Source organism: Eschrichtius robustus, chromosome 3 (assembly GCF_028021215.1).
Source record: "Eschrichtius robustus isolate mEscRob2 chromosome 3, mEscRob2.pri, whole genome shotgun sequence".
Classification (NCBI taxonomy): Eukaryota; Metazoa; Chordata; class Mammalia; order Artiodactyla; family Eschrichtiidae; genus Eschrichtius; species Eschrichtius robustus.
In genome coordinates, this window is record NC_090826.1 from 53,477,656 (window position 1) to 53,489,109 (window position 11,454).

The following is an 11,454-nucleotide window of genomic DNA, read 5'->3' on the forward strand; positions in this document are numbered from 1 at the left end:
TATGTGTGTACATATGTATATATATACATATATGTATATATACACACACACACTATATATATATACACACACACACAAACACACACACACACACAAATGCCTCCATTGTTGTAGATTTGTTAAAAGGAGAATATTCCTTTCTCCATCCATAAATTCTTTTACTGGGCTTGTAAAATAAAGAGCATGACTTTAATGCTATTGTATGTCATATTATTTGTGAAACCAATCTGCCATTATTGGACATTTGGGTTGTTTCTTCTTTGGAATCAGTTGAGCACGTGGGCAGCCTGGTGAGGACCAGGGAGGGGAAGAGTGATGACAGCTGAACCTCTGCTGTGTGTTAGACACCAGGGTGCTTTTCATACACACATAGTCTCCTTTAGCATCACTAAAATCTTCTTGCTATTATCCCCCATTTTATAGATGACAAAATGAAAAATCAGGCAGATTATCTAATTCCTCACAGTTACAGAAGTAGGTAGTAATATGAATAATGTGAAATTCCCAATGGTCATCTAAATATCTATTCTTTTTTAAAAAATTATTTATTTATTTATTTATTTTGTTGCGCCAGGTCTTACTTGCAGCAAGCAGGTGGGCTCCTTAGTTGTGGCTCACTGGCTCCTTAGTTGTGGTGTGCTGACTATTAGTTGCAGCATCCATGTGGGATCCAGTTTCCTGACCAGGGATTGAACATGGGCCCCCTGCATTGAGATCATGGAGTTTTAACCTCTGTGCCATGAGGGAAGTACCTATATATATTTTTCAAACTTACACTTTTTGTATTTTAGCAAATTGCCTCCAGGGTTTAAAATGTTATTTTATTTTATTTTTAATTGCAGTTGAAATTGCATAACATTAAATTTACCATCTTAAATGTTTTAAAGTGTACAGTTTGGTAGTGTTAAGTATATTCATACTGTTTCCCAATCGATCTCTAGAACTTTTCATCTTGCAAAACTGAAACTCAATGGCCATTAATTCCCTCTCCCCCTCTACCTTTGTACTTCCTGTCACTATGAATGGACTACTTTAGATCCCTCATATAAGTGACATCATCAGTATATACCCTTTTGTAACTGGCTTACTTCACTTAGTATAGTAACCTTGAAGATCATCCGTATTGAAGCATATGACAGGATTTCCCTTTTCAAGGCCTCATAATATTCCATTGAATGTATATATCACATGACCTTTAATCCTCTGTCACAGACATTTGCGTTTTTTATATCTTGTGGCTATTGTGAATAATGTTGCAATGAACATTATTGTGTAAATATCTCTTAGAGATACTGCTATGAATTTTTTTGGTTATCTACCTAAAAGTGAGATTGCTGGATGATATAGCAATTGTATTAAAATTTTTCTTCAGGAAGCTTGGTACTGTTTTACGTAGCAGGTGTACCATTTTACATTCCCAAATACCTCCAGATTTTTAAAGAAATATGAACACCCTAGGGACTAAATCCCCACACACAAGGTGTCCTTGTCTTTACAGGCAGCTTATGAAGAGAGTTAGAAGGTACCTGTTGGCCTGAGCATCATTGAATGGTTTGCATCCATTCTCAGAAATTAATTGTTCCCCACAAATTTGCACAGTCTGGGGAGTCAAAGAAGACTTAAAGGACGTGATATCCACACTAAGCCGTGAAAGGTCCTAAGAGTTAGCTGGGGCAAGACAGGAAGAAGGGCTTTCAGGTAGATAGGGCAGCCTGGAAAAACCCAGAGAAGAGAGGACTGGACTCATGCAGAGAATTCCTGTCCCTTCGGTATAGCTGGGGCTTAGAGATCTTATAAAAATCTGCAATTTTGACTTTCTGTTTAATTGTTAGTTTTTCTTTGGGAATATGCAGATGTTTAAACTTTTTATGTGGTAATCGCCCCAGGCAGGCAGCAAAGGCCAGCCTGTTAGAGACCATCATGTCCATCTTTCTTTTCGTTGCAACAACAGAAGATGCAAACTGAATACCAAGGGTCTGAACATCTTCTTTACTCTAAGAGACACTCCTTGACCTCATAGAGTTTATGGTCTTAGTGGGAAAGCCAGGCATTAAAAAAGGAATTACGAGTTATATAAAGGGAAATACTGTGTGCTCTGGGAACCTGTAGAAAGGGGATAGAGGAGGCTCAGAAAGTTTATCTGAGGAAATGGAAGCAGATAGGGTAGGGGGTCCTCAGAGGAAAAAAACCTGGTAAATCTTTCTGACATAAGAGAAGCCATTTTAAGGCCTTAAGCCATTTTGTGGTCTAAGCCTGGCCACAATTCTTGCCCTTGAACAGGTCTCAGTAACAATGATCTTAAAGGAACAAAACAAAATACTATTACCAGGCAAGAAAAGTAACAATAGCAAAGACAACAAGTTAGTTGTGAAGACTCCCAGTTCTGTTTCAATGGTAAAGATTAGCCTGAAGCACTTTCTTGAGCTTTCTTGCGGAATTTTAATCCCCCTCCAGAGGTCAACTACTAGATCCATAGGACCCTAAAGGATGATGATGTTGACCTTTCCTGACCTTTGTAACTTCAATCAACTAAAGCCTGGGACTCTGTCAACCTTTGCCCCAATTCTATGCTGAATTCTCCTCTGTCCAATCCCCTTCATGAATATGCGTGTACCCTTACTTAAAACTTCCCGAATTTTGCTTTTCCTGGAGATACTGCTTTGGGAAAGATCCATGGTGTTCTCCTTATTTGCTGGAAGTAACATATCCTTCCTTCTCTTGATCTCTGTTTCGTTGTGTCTTTTTGCTCGAAATCCACCAAGAGGCAAACCCAGTTTTAGGGGTAACAAAGGGAAGGGGGAATAACCCCTAATTTACCACTGAAACGTCACAGCTGTTATTAGAACATTAAGTTTAAAAAAAAAATGATTTGCCTTATATACCTTGTATAATTTTAGAGCACAGTGAATTTTATTTTCTACATATGTCCCTTAATAAATGGTATCTTTTCTTTAAAAGGCTTTATAACCATCATTTCAATTGCTGCATAATTCCTCAAATAAATGCACCATAATTTGTTAAATCTTTCCCCTACCGCTAGACATTTGATTGTTTTAAGTTTCTAATCAGCATAAATATAAAGATAGAAAACTTTATGAATAGTATAGGGGAGCAAAATGTACCACCCCAAAATGTGTCTTTTGGGCATGAGGATTAATTTAGGCTGATTATTTTTAAGGCCCCAAAGACCAGGAAGAACCTTTTGTTCCAGGAAAAAGTGGGGCAAGAGAAGATGGTCACGCCGCAGCTCTCAGGCGAGTCCCTGGGACAGACTGCCAAGGATGGATCCTTGGCTTCAGGCAGGAAAGAATTCAAGGGCGGGCCATAGTAAAGTGAAAGCAGGTTTATTTAGAGAGATACACATTCCATAGACAGAATGCGGTTGGTCTCAGAGGGTGAGAGCAGCCTTGGGAGAAACACGCTCCACAGACAGAGTGTGGGCCATCTCGAAAGCGAGAGGCCCCGAAAGGTGGGGTGGTTAGTTTTTAATGGGCTGGGTACCTTCATAGGCTAATGAGTGGGACGATTATTCCAACTATTTTGGAGAAGGGGTGGAGATTGCCAGGAATTGGGTCACCACCCACTTTTTGGCCTACTATGGTTGGCCTCGGGATAGTCATGGCACCTTTAGTTGTGTCATTTAGCAGCTGATGTATTACAATGAGCGTATACTGATGTTCAAGGTCTAGTGGAAGTTGACATGTCCACCATCTTGGACCTAGTTGGTTCTAACCAGTTTATGTTGTGCCTTCAATGGTCATGTCATTCTTTTAAAGGTTGTGCCTTGCCCCCCTCCTGTCTCACTCTGACTTTCCCCCTGACTGCCTTAAAGAATGTAGATAGAAGACCTTTTTCAGGAAGGGAGTTGTCACCATAGATAAAACTATAATGTGAAATAAGTGTGTAGACAGGGAGGAACCTAGTAAAGTCTGTTAAATCTCTCTGTGTCCCAGTGTCTCCACAGAGCCCAGCAAACATTTGTTTACCAAATATTTGCTTTTCCTTCTCCATGTAAATTGCCTTTCTCCCCTTTGAAATCCCAATCCAATCTCCCTAACATCGTCTTTTGTCTTTGGTGAGGGTTTTGGCCATTTGGCATGTTATTCAGTTTTTCTGGGTTTCCCTCACGTATATATATCATTAAACTTTTGTTTCATTTTCTCCTGTTAATCTGTCTCATGTCAATTTAATTCTTAGAATAGCCAGAAGAACCTAGAAGGGTAGAGGAAATTTCTTCCTCCCCATCAATAAGTATGTGTCCTTTGTTCAGCCTTACCCCCTTCACCAGAGAACTCCTACCATAGGACAGTCTAGCGGGAATGGAATGAATGGATCAAAAATCATGGTCATGTTATGGCTTTTGCTAAATATTACTCACATAACTTTCAATAACTGTTAACGATTTAGATCGCCTTGACTGAGAGGGCCAGCTTCTGGCCTCTGGTTGCCAACAAAGGTGTACAGTAGTCCCCCTCATCCACGGGCAATACGTTCCAAGTCTCCCAGTGGGTGCCTGAAACTGCACATAGTGAAACCGTGCCCTGTAGAGTTAACAGACGCTGATATCTAATAGAAATTCTTGAACTTGTCTTCCAGAACAATATATAAGGGAACAGCTTGTTAAAACTCCTTTGCTTGTAAATTGCCTTCCCAGAGTCATGCAGCTCAGTTGTTTTATAGGAACTTGGAGTCAATACCTGCCCAGTTTGAGCCAACTGGGGCTGGTTGGGACCACAATCCCTAAAACTGGAGCTGTGCAGCTGTCCAAAGAATAGAAAACTCCACCCTCAGATCAGCTATAATTTAGGCACAGTAAGAGATTAACAAGAGTAAGAAATAATAAAATAGAACAATTATAAGAATATACTGTAATAAAAGTTATATGATTGTGTTTTTTTCTCTCTGGAAATATTTTATTGTACAAATTTAGTGCCTTTCCATCTTAACTAAGCACTTACCACACGCTTACCACTGTGCCTATAACTTTTGTAATTTGAGGTGCAACAGCAAAACTAGCAGAAATTTCTCTTTCCTTCTTTCCAATTACACGGATAGAAGATTCGTTCTTTGTAGATGTTAGGAACTTCAGCATATGGATTTTATTCCTTTCCTTATTAAGTCAAAAACTTTCACCTTTTCACTTAAAGGACGCACTTTATGGCTTCTCTTTGGCATATCCAAATGGCAAGACTACTCTAAATTTGGAGCCATTATTACATAAAATAGGGTCATTTGAACCCAAGCACTGCAATACTGCGGCCAGCTATCTGATCACCTAGACAGCTTCTAAGTAGCTAACAGATGGGAGACGCTTGACAGGGATGATTCATGTCCCGGGCATGACAGAGCAGGACGTGCAACATTTCATCACGACTCAGAACAGCGTGCAATTTAAAACTTATGAATTATTTAATTTCGGGAATCTTTCCTTTAATGTTTTTGGATTGTGGTTGACCATGTGATCATGGGTAACTAACTGTGGAATGTGAAACCGTGGATTCAGGGGGGATTATTGTAAGTAAAAACACATTTTAATAAGAAAATCGTGGTACCTTGTAACGTAATTTTCAATGTTGACATCTATTGAAATCACACTTCTTTTTTTAATTTTTTAATTTTTAAAATTTTTTAAAAATTTATTTATTTTCTTTTATCTTGGGCTAGTTGGGTCTTTGTTGCTGCGTGCCAGCTTTCTCTAGTTGCAGCAAGTGGGGCTACTCTTCGTTGCGGTGTGCAGGCTTCTCATTGCGGTGGCTTCTCTTGTTACAGGGTGCAGGCTCTAGGCGTGTGGTCTTCAGTAGTTGCATCATGCAGGTTCAGTAGTTGCGGCTCACGGACTCTAGGGTGCATGGGCTTCAGTAGTTGTGGCTCACAGGCTTAGTTGCTCCGTGGCATGTGAGATCTTCTCGGACCAGGGTTCAAACTCATGTCCCCTGCATTGGCAGGAGGATTCTTAACCACTGCGCCACCAGGAAAGTCTGAGATCACAACACTGTTGGCATTATTTCACTTGGTACTATGTTCAGACACTGCACCCATTTATCTACTTGTAGACTGTGCTTTTACTTTTATATCTTTAAGTGCTCTTTATCTCATTTCTCCTGCAGGACTAAAGAGAGGGGCTGTGGGCTCAACTTTCTACCCACTAAATCTTTTATCCCCTCTAGTTTTGTTTTTGTTTTTTTTTTTTGGTTGCATTGGGTCTTCGTTGCTGTGCGTGGTCTTTCTCTAATTGCGGCGAGCAGGGGTTACTCTTCGTTGCGGTGTGCTGGTTTCTCATGGCAGTGGCTTCTTTTGTTACGGAGCACAGGCTCTAGGCACGTGGGTTTCAGTAGTTGTGGCACAAGGGCTCAACAGTCGTGGCTCGCGGGCTCTAGAGCGCAGGCTCAGTAGTCGTGGCACATGGGCTTAGTTGCTCTGTGGCATGTGGGATCTTCCTGGACCAGGGCTCAAACCGGTATCCCCTGCATTGGCAGGCGGATTCTTAACCACTGCGCCACCAGGGAAGTCCCTAGTTTTGTATTTTTAACTCCTGTATTGGTTTTAGCCTTTGGATCATTTACATTAAAATCCTTTATCATATCTCCTTGGGGTTTCCAGTGCTAATTTTTGAATTTTGTTTCTTTTACCAATATTTACCTTTTTCTTATTTTTAATGTACTTTTAAGTCACTTCTTTCCTTTTACCCTCAATTTCTACTTCACTTTAGAGTTTTATTTGATTATGTGTTTGTTCCCTTGCTCTCCTGTGTTTCATTTTAGTTTGTGTTTAGAGTAAGGGCTAGGGAAACAGTTCCCCAAGGAAGAAGTATAGGGAGGACCCAGTGTGTTCACAAGCAAACTTGGAGGCCAGCACTGCCCTTAAATTCCCTCTAATCTAAATCCTTGTCCCTCTAGGTTCTCCAAAGCCACTCACCCCTTGGACCCTCCTCCCACCCACAAGAGGAGTCCACGGAGCTGAGGGAGGGGCCCACATAGAGAGTCTGCCCCTCCCCCCACTGTCTAGCCAAGCTCCAAGAATTTCCGGGCCAAGCAGCTTGGACCCCCCGGCTAGGGCTTTCCAGAATCACTCACCCACCTAACCCCTGGAGCATAGATAGCCGGTGTGAGCATCCCTGGGCCCTAAAGTTGGTCGAGGACTGACTTTTTGAGTAGAGCTGCTTGGCGAGACGTGTTGACGAGTCTGGATGTCCGCCTGTGTATTATGAGAATCCTCTAAATTGAAGAATGTGCAGGGAGTAGAAAGAGAAAGAGGTGGGCTGTGGGCCAGAGATGACCCTCTCCCTGTCTCCAGATTCTAATATGGAACTGTGAGGGGTCTGAGAACTCAATTTGAACTTGGCATTCTATGACTTCATGAAGGCATATTTGTTGTAGTAGTTTGTTAGCTTTATAATTTTTAGGTGTTTAGGTAGGATAGTGGGCCTCCATTTTCACTCTTGCTCCAGAGTTAGGGGTGAGCCATTCTGGAAACTGGAGATTTTGAGGGGTTATTTCAGAGGGATGTCATGATGAAAGCTATGCTCAAAGATTTAGGTGGTAAATTATTTTTTTAAAAAATGGGATCAAATGAGAAGATATCAGACAGGATGAAGAAGGAGGTGGTTAAATCTTAAGGGGAAGCAGACTCCATAAAAAAGATACAAAGTCTCTTTACCTTTAGTTAAATTAAAATACAAACAAATTATTTTTACCTTTAGTTAAAGGTAAAAAGAGAATAAGAAAACAAAGGTAGAAATTTAGACATTAAGAGGACAAACAGATGTACACCTTAAACTTATACACAGTTATATGTCATTATATCTCAATAAGATTTTTTGTCCTGAAAATTATAGAAATAAATAAATAATTTTTTAAAAAGAACAAAGTTCAACTGAAATAGAGTTAGAAATAGCAGAATGCATCAAGGTAATGCACTGTGAAGCACCCTCATTTCCTGGAGTTCAATCCACCACCTACCCAGCTTTTCCCTGAGCCACTGTGTGACCTGACCTAACAGGGTTTAGGCTGATATAAAACTCAAGGTCTTAGTATGTAACATTGGGGAGGGTAGATATTGCTAGTAAGTTTTATATGCTAGTGAGATTTTGAGTTCATCTTATCAGTGATGCTGTCACCTGTCACCAGCAAAGTCCATTAACAATTCCTGGGAAATAAAAATAGAATCCGGTAATAAAATAAGGGCTAAGCTTTCTCTCTATGCTTCATCTGGTGTCACTTTCTCATAGGGGGCTGCGTGCAGAGGCCTTGCACCCAGCACTTCAGACCAGAGTTCCTGGTGCAAAACACCTGCACAGAGACCTCAGCTCTGCAGTCCTTGTGCGTGTGTGGAAGTGACGCCCATGACACCTCAGATCAAGATGGTGATCATGGGCCGTGTGCAGAGACGCCGAGCCTGCCCCTCGAGAGCTCCGCCCCCTGCCCCAACCAGATCCCTATACAGCAGCCCCGCCCACAGCCTCAGGGAGAGGGTGTTCTCTAGAGCCTGAGCTCGCACGTCTCTGTTCTTTGATGGAAGAATAAAACTTTCCTTAGCTTCTGAACCGAACTATTCTATTGGCGGGAGGGACACCAGGCAGAAGGACCTTTACTGGGGGCTTACTCAGGAGGGTTGGTAACAGTGTAAGTACAGATACGCTGCTTTTGGCAGGAGAAAGGCCTTGGATGTCACAGGAAAAACAAAAACAAAAAGAAAAGCAAAACCGAGATTATTATTGGTGTATCCTTGTGGGAGGGTAAAGAGCTAGCTTATTACGTATAACAGTGCGCTGGGTGCGAGCTGCTCCTGGAAGACCCGGCATGCTTCCTTGCCAGCCGGCCCCGCCCCCACGCCCCACCCCCAGCCCCACCCCCAGCCCCATAACTGTGCCCGGAGCCCCGCGTACTGAAGACTAAGTTGCCCAGGACTCTATTTCTCACTCACCAGAGATCGATTGATGTTTGGATGGAGCTAAGTTTGAACCTATGGAGTTTTTACTCTAAAATATTGCTGACAGGCAGATGGGGGATGAGGGAGGACACTTAAGACACCAGGAAAAATGTAGACAACTTTGCAGAGGAACTGGTCCATTTCTAAGTGGAAACAGCTATCCGCAGAAAATGGCTTTTCTTTCACAGCCAGATCCCAGCCTTTGTGATCCATCACTGCTCAAAATCAGGCTGCTTGTAACTAAGCCATCATCAGCTATTTCACCAAAAACAACTACAATGGAATTTGAAAGGTGCAATGTGTGGGCAGCCCAGAGTTTGGGACCGGATTCTGCTTCTCCAGGGTTCTGGCTACAAGGAGACCATGAGTTTCGGGCCAACCACCCCAGGATCCCCACCGTGGCCTCTCTTGGAGGGGACCTGTGTGGGCACACACTTCCCTATCAGCCTCTAGAGATGGTTGTCATTCTTGGGCCTTGGAAAAGGTGAGGTCGAGGTAACGTGGGCATGCAAGGTAGGGCCAGGTGGCCACCTAGACTCAGGCCCCCAAACCAACAGCGTGTCATGAGGTCTGATCAGCAGCCCCCCACCTCCTCAAAGCCACAGGCCTCACACGCCTGACTTCTTTAAAAGAAAAAAATTTTTATAAAATTTCCTGTGATAAAGTTACCTATGCCGAGGTTTGTGCATATTTAAACTTCTTGGGCTTACAGCTCCTATACAAGTATAAAATGGAAACAGACTTACATCTGAATTACCAACAAACCTGCAAAGCCAATGAAATTAAAAACATTAATATAGCCCTATCCACGGTGTTGTTTTTCCGGAATGCAGTAATTGCTCACAGCACGATGATGGTCCTGCCCTCTCCAGAACAGGCTCTCTTCAATCTACCTGTTTTGTGGAGACAATCCTCACAGGACATTTCTCTCTTCAGGCCAGCTGGGGACCCTTCCTTCCCCCAGGGCGCCAAGGCAAAAGCAGCTCTGACACTGTGAGGCAAAGACCCAGAAGATGCTTATAGTAAGCTTTGTTCTTATTCTCTCCAAATTAAAACAGAAAATCAAATTGTTCCTGAGACCACATGGACTTTCCCAAATCCAATTTTTGAAAAATTCTGAACTCTGCTAGCAAATTGTCCAAAAATTAACACAGCAACATCTGACACAGGAAGTGATCCTCTCAAAAGCAATATCCTTGCGGTGTCACCCAGAGTGAGGGGTTTGGGGCTCTCCCCGCTCCAGCCCCAGAGCCCCTCTCTCCTCTGCCAGGGACTTAGGAGCAGAAGCCTCTGTGTTCTAAGCCGAGCCCGTGTACACCAGGGACAGAAAGCTTACTGCTCTTTAGGACATTTATCATTATGTGTTCATCCTTCTGATGATTCCAAATTTGGGCATGGCTGCCTGGCAATAGGTCTCTCCAGACTAGGATAGGGCTCTTCTGGGAAGAAAGATATATGTCAAACGCTCTGCCATCCAAGAATTTATATTCTGATTAGGGAAATTTTATTTTAAAAAATTATATGTGCTCAAGAGACAGCCAAAACAAGTTTAAAACTTAAGACAGCAGAGACTGTAAAGAGACTACCCAGTCTCTCCCTTCCCTCCCTGCACTTCTCCATCCATCTGTTACAGGAAAGAAAGTGGGGCGTGAGAGGATGGTCACATCCCAGGTCTCGGGCAAGTCCCTGGGATGGCTAAGTGTGGGTTCTTGGCCTCACAGCAGAAAGAATTCAAGAATGAACCATAGTAAAGCAAAAGAAGGTTTATTCAGAGAGATACATGGTCCATAGACAGAGTGTGGGCCATCTCAGAAGGGAAGAGGTGCCAAGGTTTGGGGTTGTCAGTTTTTATAGGGGTGGGTAATTTCATAGGCTAATGAGTGGGAGGAGTATTCCAGTTATTTGGGGGAAGGAGCAGGGATTTCCAGGAATTGGGCCACCGTCCACTTTTTGACCTTTTATGGTCAGCCTTGGAACTGTCATGGTGCCTGCGGGTGCGTCATTTAGCATGCTGATGTGTTACAGTGAGTGTCTACTGAGGCTCAAGGTCTAGTGGAAGCTGACTTGTCCGCCATCTTGGACCTAGTTGGTTCTAACCAGTTTGTGTTGTGTCTTCAACGGCTATGTCATTCTTTTAAAGGTTGTGCCCTGCCCCCTTTCTGTCTCACAACCTCTCGGGACCAGCAGTTCTCTGTATGTGCTGTGTTCTCTTTTCCTCTGCCTATCCATCTGCTGTTCCCACTCCCGCAAAAGTATTCTCCTTGTTGTCATGTCCCACTTAGCAGTCAGTTTTGCCCTCTCCAGGAAGCTGTAGCTGTAGCTGAAGGCCTAAGACCATATGGCCCTTTCATTCTCTTTAAGCCCCAGGCTGGAGGTAAATACTCAGGCTTGGGGCTCAGCGTGGGCCACCCCAAAATCTGCCACAATGACATATTGATTATTCTGAATTGGAGTTGCTTGAGAAGCAGCCGATGCAAGAAGGAATCTCTGACCCTTCTCCGTCTCCCTGAAAAGCAAGAGATAAAC